Raw genomic sequence first — 7,698 nt, 5'->3', positions numbered from 1 at the left:
TCAGTCGGGCGAAGAGGGATTTTTTATCTCTGTTCGTTTCAGTCCCTTAGTATCAATTTCACCAGAAATACCGAGGGGGCCGCACTTTCTCCCATCATTAATCAACCCCTGGGCAACTTCCCCCCACGTCCGTATTTTCTTCTCTGTCTTTCGACCAGGTGAAAGCAGTCTTTCCAGGGCAGCAACGGCCCTTTCACTTTGGGATGGTGCTCTTCTCTTTCCCTGGAACTGGATCCCCATGGCTTTCAAGGAGTCGGGAAGAGCCCGAATGAGGGAAGGCTTATGTTTCCGGGATCGACCGCTATCGTCATCGGGGACTCCTGCTTAAGTTCCCGATCGTACATCCTTTGCAGATACGCTGCTTTCTTCACATTTGCTACCCACTGGTCGACTGTCCCTGTGATGGCGAGGGCATCTCCCCTTTCCAAAGGGTCAAGTCCTCCAGCCCAATAAGCTGCTCTTTAAGGACCAGGGTGCGCAGTGGTCGCCGGTGGCTAGAACTACTCCTGGCCCCAAGTATCCCTCAGCTTCCTTCTCACTCAGTGAAAATTCACCTCCCCCAGACAGCGATACTCTCCAAACACATTCTGTTTCTGATTCTCCTCGAGGACGACCCGATTCCGTTCGAAGTTTAGCTCGTTCCGTAGCAGTATAACGGCACCTCTTTGGTGGCAAGCAGTGGGAATTCGTCCTCTCCGCCATCCTAAGTATATTCCCTATTTATCAAGGGGCGGAGAGAAGCGGCAGGAACGCTTCATTTTTGTAACCTTAGCCTCGCCTCTCCCAGGTCCCTGCGGGGATATTCAGTTGTTTTCTGCGACTTGTGGAGGGGCGGTTTTCTCCGCAAGGAGTTGCTCTTTCAGGGCTAATGGCAAGTAGTTAGCGTGAGTTTTCTCTTTGTCTAACTGCTCTTTTAAGTTAACTGCCTGGTCCTGCAGGGCTCGGACCGGGTCTTGTGAAGCTTGTAGGAACTGAGATTCAGCTGTTTATTGCTCTTCGCCAGCCTCCAGTGCAGCAGCCAAGATGGCGCCCGGTAGGGCAGAGAACCGAGTTACCCCTTCCGGGCCGCAGTTTTGCGTCCTCTCGCAGGGTGCTTATTCGGTCTGTTCCACTTTGCAAATTAGGCCAATTTTTCTCGGCCCATTCTGCCCCGGCAGAGAGGCGCGAGCCTTCTGTTTCTCTAAAAGACCACAGAACACATCTCTGCCCTCAGGGGCAGCTTCGCTGCTATTCATTTCTGAACGGGACGACCGCCGCCGACGGGAGGCAGCGCGTTTTGCTTCCACAAAACCCACCTGTGAAGTCCCTGAGAGGCTCGCACCTCCTGCAACCCAAGTTAAATACAGCAACAGGTTGGGGTTGTCGTCTCAGGGAGGCGCAGCACGTCTGTTTCAACAAAATCCAACCCCTACGTCCCCGAGAGGCACACACGTAATACCTTTATACTTTCATAAAAAAGAATCCAGCTGTCAAGCCGGGAAACTCGCAGTTCTTTATCATTTTAACCATAACTGGAAGCCAGTTAGGTACACGAAGTAGAGAGGCCCTCGAAGCTCCCCCTGGCCCGCTGCCGGAGCCCAGTAACGCTTCCTGCTGCTGCTGGCGACCCCGAGCGCGGGGACCGCCACTAGCACGGAGCAGCGAGAGCGGCTGCGGGGTAGGCGTCTGTCGGAACTGGGGTCCGAGTTTGTCAGCTGCGGGGTCTGCTGCTCTGTCCGCCCCGGGGTCCGGGTCTGTGTCACTGACTTCTCGTGTTGCAGAGAACGCACGTCAGTGGCGAGAGGAGGTGCGTCTCTTGAACACTGCAGAGTAGCATTAAGGTAACACGGATTGCCCAGATTCTGCAGTCCAACTCCAACATTCAGTGGCTGTTGCCAATCCATGCCGATTTTCTCAAGTGGAAAAAGAATTTTACGTGGTGGGGCAATTCCGTCGCTAACAACTGCAAGAAATTTAGATTTCAAAAGTATTTACTGTTTCTGTTTGAAAAAGGATGTTTAAAAGGGAGCATTCTGCAGGAACACCCAGAAGAACCAGGTCTGCTCCACAACGCAAAAACACACGATGAACATCTTAAACACTGCCACTTAAACATGCAGGTCAACACACTGTTTTGAACTATGGTGTATTTCTCTGTTTCAGTACTTCCAGTACAAGAGAGACTACCACTCTGGTCTTTTTCCTTATTGCAACTTAATTGACATTTGTAATTCTCTGCTCATAAATATAAGAACTAAGATGGAAAAATACGAGAGTAACTAGCAGAGCAGGTAACCCTACAGATAGATACCAGCCCTCTTCCCGAGCAGGGTTAGCGTTCAGAGACTTGTAAATAATGGAAGCCAGGAACACAAAGGTGAAATGTACTTTTCTCTGCACAACACAGAAGACCTGGCTAAGTCTGCGTATTATGAAAGCTTCCTCAAAACCGATTGTTACAAATAGATTTCTAAATAGAAAAAACTACAGGTTTTCCAATACCAGTCCCTTCAGTTGCCTTAGGGGACTCACAAAATTGCAGCCTAGTGCTGAAGGCTTTATTCATCACAACCCTGTTTTAGATCAGTGCAACAAATGAGAACTGCGTTTTCGACTTTTGGATTTGAAGAACGAAATAACTGGTAAAAACTATTATAAAACCCCAAACAACAACAACCAAAGTAAAAACCCCACTCACAAAACTGCATTTAAGTGGGGAGTAGCGATTACACACTTTTCTCGTGACAAAACAAACATCTGCAGCTGTGATTGTAAAACAATAACATACACAAAAGTACCTCAGTAGAAATAAGGAGCAATACCAGACTACTACAGGTAGACATGAAGACATGAAGGAACTTCCGTGTCTCATATTTGCAAACTACATTTTCACACTGCAACGCTACCAGAAAAAAAAAATCAAACCGTTTAAAAAAAAAAAAAAAAAAAAAGGAATAACCCGAACACAAACACGCCGCACTCGTTTACTGTCATAAAGAAAGAGTCCAAGTGCCAGGCTGGGAAACTCGGAGTTATTCCAGTTAAGGAAAATCTTAAGTGGAAGCCAGCTAAGGTACACGAAGTAGAGAGGCACTCGAAGGTCTCATTCCCCGCTGTCGGAGCCCAGCAACGCTTCCTGCCACTACTGGCCACCCCGATGTCGGGGACCGCGAGTTGTAGGGAGCAGCGAGAGCGGCCCCAGGGTCTGCATCTCTCCGCACAGGCGTCTGGTGTGTGTCCGCCCAGGGCCGCAGTTTGTGACGCCCCAGGGGTCTCGCTGTCCCCCCAGGGGTGTGTGCCCGGTGTTTCGCCGCGGTCTGACGGTCTGCTTCTCCCGGGTCGCAAGATACGCTCTCAAAGTCGGTTAACGTCCAGTCCGAAATGGAACTGTCCGACCATCCGTCACCAGCGCTAAGCATCAAGCACCCGCCCGTTCACCCCCAGCTTTGCCTTTCCGACAGGTTTTCGTTCCTGAAGGCATTTTGGCACCGCCGCTCTCAGGGAGCGGCGCGGCACGGAACGTGTCCGCTCTCGGGAGCGGCCAGAGCCCAACCACAGCCAAAGCAAACCGATCCCGACACGGCAGGCGGGGGCGGAGCACGGCTCCGAGGGATCCCTGGCTTCACCTCGCCTCGCCCTTCTCACTCCGCCTCCCGCTCGGACCCAGACCCGTTCGGTAATTCCGGGTGGCGGCAACCGGTGCTGCGGGGGCAGGCGCAGCGCAGCGCCGCCTCAGCGCTTTCCCGCCCCTCCCCGGTCCTGCCGGTCGAGCGGCGGCGAGGCTGGGTCCGTCCGCTCCATAGCGGGGACGTCGCCCAGCCCAGCCCCGCCGCGGACTCCCACCCCTCCGCTGCCCGTCAGCCAGGAGGCCAGCGGCCGGGTGCCTGACCCGCGCCACAGCGGCCGACAGAGATGAGAAGAGCTGAGCTGAGCTGAGCCGCCTGCTCCCGCCGCTCTCTTTCCCTTCCTTTTGCCTTGCCGCCTCCGCTCAGCATCTGAACCGTGTGGCCGCTTCCATCAGCCCCGGTGCCAGTGCAGTGCAGGCAGAGAAATGTACAGAAAACTTCGGCTCAGCCGGAGTGACTCAAAATTGACACTATTCTGACAAAATAAGCTCTACGTTGCTTCACATTTCGAATCAGTTTAAACCGGTACAAAACTGCACCTCTGTCAACTGAGCAGCATTTAGAATGCTTTCTAGATGAAAACAAGGCATATTTTCAAGATTTAGTGCGTTCCTATGTAGATATGCTGGCTGGAAAAGCTAGATCTCTTGTAGACCAAATCCTACAGACTGAGACTTGTGGTTTACCAGTTGAATACCTGTATTTTCTGGGAAAGTGTTTCTAGCTACAGTTTAAAATATAAATGCTGCACAGATAGGGACTGATTTGAAGTATGACTTGGCGTTCACAAGTGATTTGCATGACATACTCTGTATCAATCATTGTTAAAAATGAGTCCAGCGCAGAGGCACAAAGATGCTTAAGGGAGTGGAACACCTCCCTGATGAGGAGAGGCTGAGGGAGCTGGGTCTCTTTAGCTTGGAGGAGACTGAGGGGTGACCTCATGAGTGTTTACAAATATGTAAAGGGTGGGTGTCAGGATGATGGAGCTAGGCTTTTTTCAGTGATATCCAGGGGTAGGACAAGGGGCAATGGGTGTAAACTGGAGCATAGGAGGTTCCACGTTAACATCAGGAAGAACTTCTTTACTGTAAGAGTGACAGAACATTGGAACAGGTTGCCCAGGGGGGTTGTGGAGTCTCCTACATTGGAGATATTCGAGGCCCGCCTGGACAAGTTCCTGTGTGATGTACTCTAGGTTACCCTGCTCTTGCAGGGGGGTTGGACTAGATGATCTTCTGAGGTCCCTTCCAACCCTTGGGATTCTGTGATTCTGTGATTGGGATACACATTTACCAAAAGCCACCTGGTTGGTCAGCACCAGGGGATCTGCCAACAGGGCTGGCCCAGCCCAGTCAGAACTTTTGCATACTGTAAAGGGGGATAAAGTTCCTGTGGTGCACATAAAGAATTTGCTGGGGAAGACAGTCTGGGCTATTCCTCCTTCAGGTAAAGGCAAACCCACTCATGGGATTGCTTTTGCTCAGGAACCTGGGTGGGTAACGTGGGAACATGGGGAAGTCCAGTGTGTACCTCAGGGGGATTAATTTAGGGGGAAAGCAGTCCATGAACTCATAAGCTGTTGCCTGCTGTAGAACACTTCTATAGCCTATAAGCCAGATTCTCATCTCTACCACTCTGGGAGATTGTGGAGAATGAAGTCATAAGAAAGCCAGCAGCAGCAACAGAACTGTACTCAGGTCAGCATTGACTGACCTTGACTTCCCTCTGACCATCATCCCAACAAAGAATGAACTTTGACAAAAACTGACAAGCTCAGCAGCAACCATACGAGTTCAGTGGTGTTGTCATCAGGCAACAACCCAACCCAGCATACCATCTCTCCTGCCCTGAGAGGCTGTTACAAGAGATGGAGCCTGACACTGTGGACTGAGTGAATCCAGCAAACTTTATAGGGATGGTCCATGGACAAAGGAATGGTATCTCTCTTTGTGTGTGCGTGTATATATGAGACAAAAAGCAATGGTATAGTGAAAAAAAAAATGGGATCTGAGCATGACCTAAATGGCATGGATATTCCATGTGTGGATACTGTCCTGGGTTCAGCTGTAAGAGTTACTTTTCTCCTTCTTAGTAGCTGCTGCAGTGCTGTTTTCCACTTTAGTCTGATAACAGTACTATAACCCACTGATGTTTTAGTTTCTCCTAAGTAATGCTTACGCTGATCAAGGACTTTTCAGTTTCATGCTCTGCCAGTGAGGAGGGGCACGGGAAACCAGGAGGAAGCAGGGAAAGGACACCTGACCCAAACTAGCCAAAAGGGTATTCCATACCACACAGCATGTTATGCCCAGGAAATGAACTGGTGGGAGATACCTGGAAGGCCCAGATGGCTGCTGAGGTCAGGCTGGATATTGGTTGGCAGGTGCTGAGCAATTGTATTGAAGATCATTTTGTCTTCATTAGTTTTTCTTCTCCCGTTTTAGTTTTATATTCCCTCCCCTTGTTCCTTCCCTCATCATTACTATTGGTAGCAGCAGTAGTGGTTTGAGTTATACCTTAGTTACTGGACTTTCTTATCTCAACCCTTGGGATTTACATTCTTTCGATACTCCTCGCCAACCCTCCGGGAGCAGGGTGGAAGAAAGGGCAGAGTGAGCGAGTGGCTGCATGGTTCTGAAGTACCGGCTGGGCTTAAACCATGACAAGTAGTCAATGCTGAAACTCCTTTGATACACCTGTGACGAGGTTATTCATCAACGACAAGACACCAAATCATGGAGCCAGAGGACAAAAGAAGAAGAAAAAGCCAGACACAGGAACAGTGTGTGGTTTCTTTGTCATGTTACTTTATGTAACTTCACAGAACTGTTGCCATAGGAACATTATGCAGGGTACACTTATAGATTGGCTTTATGGGGTTTTCCACGTACCAAAATATTTCTTTAAGTATTTACTAAAACATTAACCTTGCTCCTTTGGATTTTGGTTTAGTGTCACACACAGTAAAAAGCTACTGATGAGCTCCCAGCTTACTGCCTGGTGGTGGAAGCTTTTAACACCAAAGGAGAAAGCCTTCTGCATTCTTGTTTAGGCAGCTGAAATCCCAAGTTACTGATCTTCTCTGGGTCACAGCGACAGCATCATCTTACCTACCACTGAAAGAACGATCTAATTTCTTGAGCATCAAATACACTCTGAAAGCTGCCAATTCACATGACATACTGCATTTTAAATAACTCCAGTAAAACTCAAGTAAAAATCCATTTTAACTTTGCTGTATTTATATACTATATAAATTGTACATGCTATATATTTACAGTGGGGCAAGTGCTTTTTATCTTTAAAAAAACAAAGATCAAACTTCAGATATCTCTGAACAACACAGCTTGTATAAACCAGACAGATTATTCAGATGAACTGTATTTAATACAGGTTCCCCACTCATCTCCTGATGCAGGACCAGTGAATAATAAGTGCATCACAGTTTGATAGCATTTAAGAATAAAAATTAAAATCACAGTATGAATTTGTCTTTAGCTAGCCACTTTAGAGAGACAAAACCAGACAACTGACACTTCAGACAAGTGACAGTATATTAAGAAAATGTCATAAAAGCATATGGAAGAGTATTACAAATCATCTTGAGAAATACATTCAGAACTGCATATCTGTTGTTTCACAATGCTGAGAACCAGATGATTTTCTTCCAGATCTTGAATATAACTCGTATGTCAAGTACATTAGTTCCTAGTGTCTGACAGAACAGGGAAGAAAATTAAGCTCTTGCAAAAAATTCTACTTGTGAAATCTTAAATAAGTCTTTAAATTAAATATACAGACTGTCAGTTGCAATTTTTGTAATCCCTGGTTGCACTTGCACCAGGTGTCTAACTTGGAGTAACATTACATGAATAACATAAAGTCAACCTGAGCCTGTAATAAGCAGCATTTGAGATGGTCTATTCCAGGGCCTTATCTCACACGTGTGAGAACACAATGTGGTAATTTACAATGTTCAGCAGTAGTAAAAAGTTTCCACACTTTTGGATTATCTTAAAAAACAAAGTCTCAAGTTAAAAACTAAAAAAAAGTCTTTCATGGTAAAATTCTGTACAGAAATGATAAGCAC

At 47.7% G+C, this 7,698-nt stretch overlaps 1 pseudogene; it reads right to left on the bottom strand.

Annotated features, from left to right (window-relative positions):
• Positions 1–1,235, bottom strand: LOC117436574 (uncharacterized; annotated as a pseudogene).
• Positions 1,236–7,698: the final 6,463 nt, after the last annotated feature.

Source organism: Melopsittacus undulatus, chromosome 8, assembly GCF_012275295.1.
Source record: "Melopsittacus undulatus isolate bMelUnd1 chromosome 8, bMelUnd1.mat.Z, whole genome shotgun sequence".
Taxonomy (NCBI): Eukaryota; Metazoa; Chordata; class Aves; order Psittaciformes; family Psittaculidae; genus Melopsittacus; species Melopsittacus undulatus.
The sequence above is the reverse complement of the archived record's forward strand: the minus strand, read 5'-3'. Positions and strand labels throughout refer to the sequence as shown.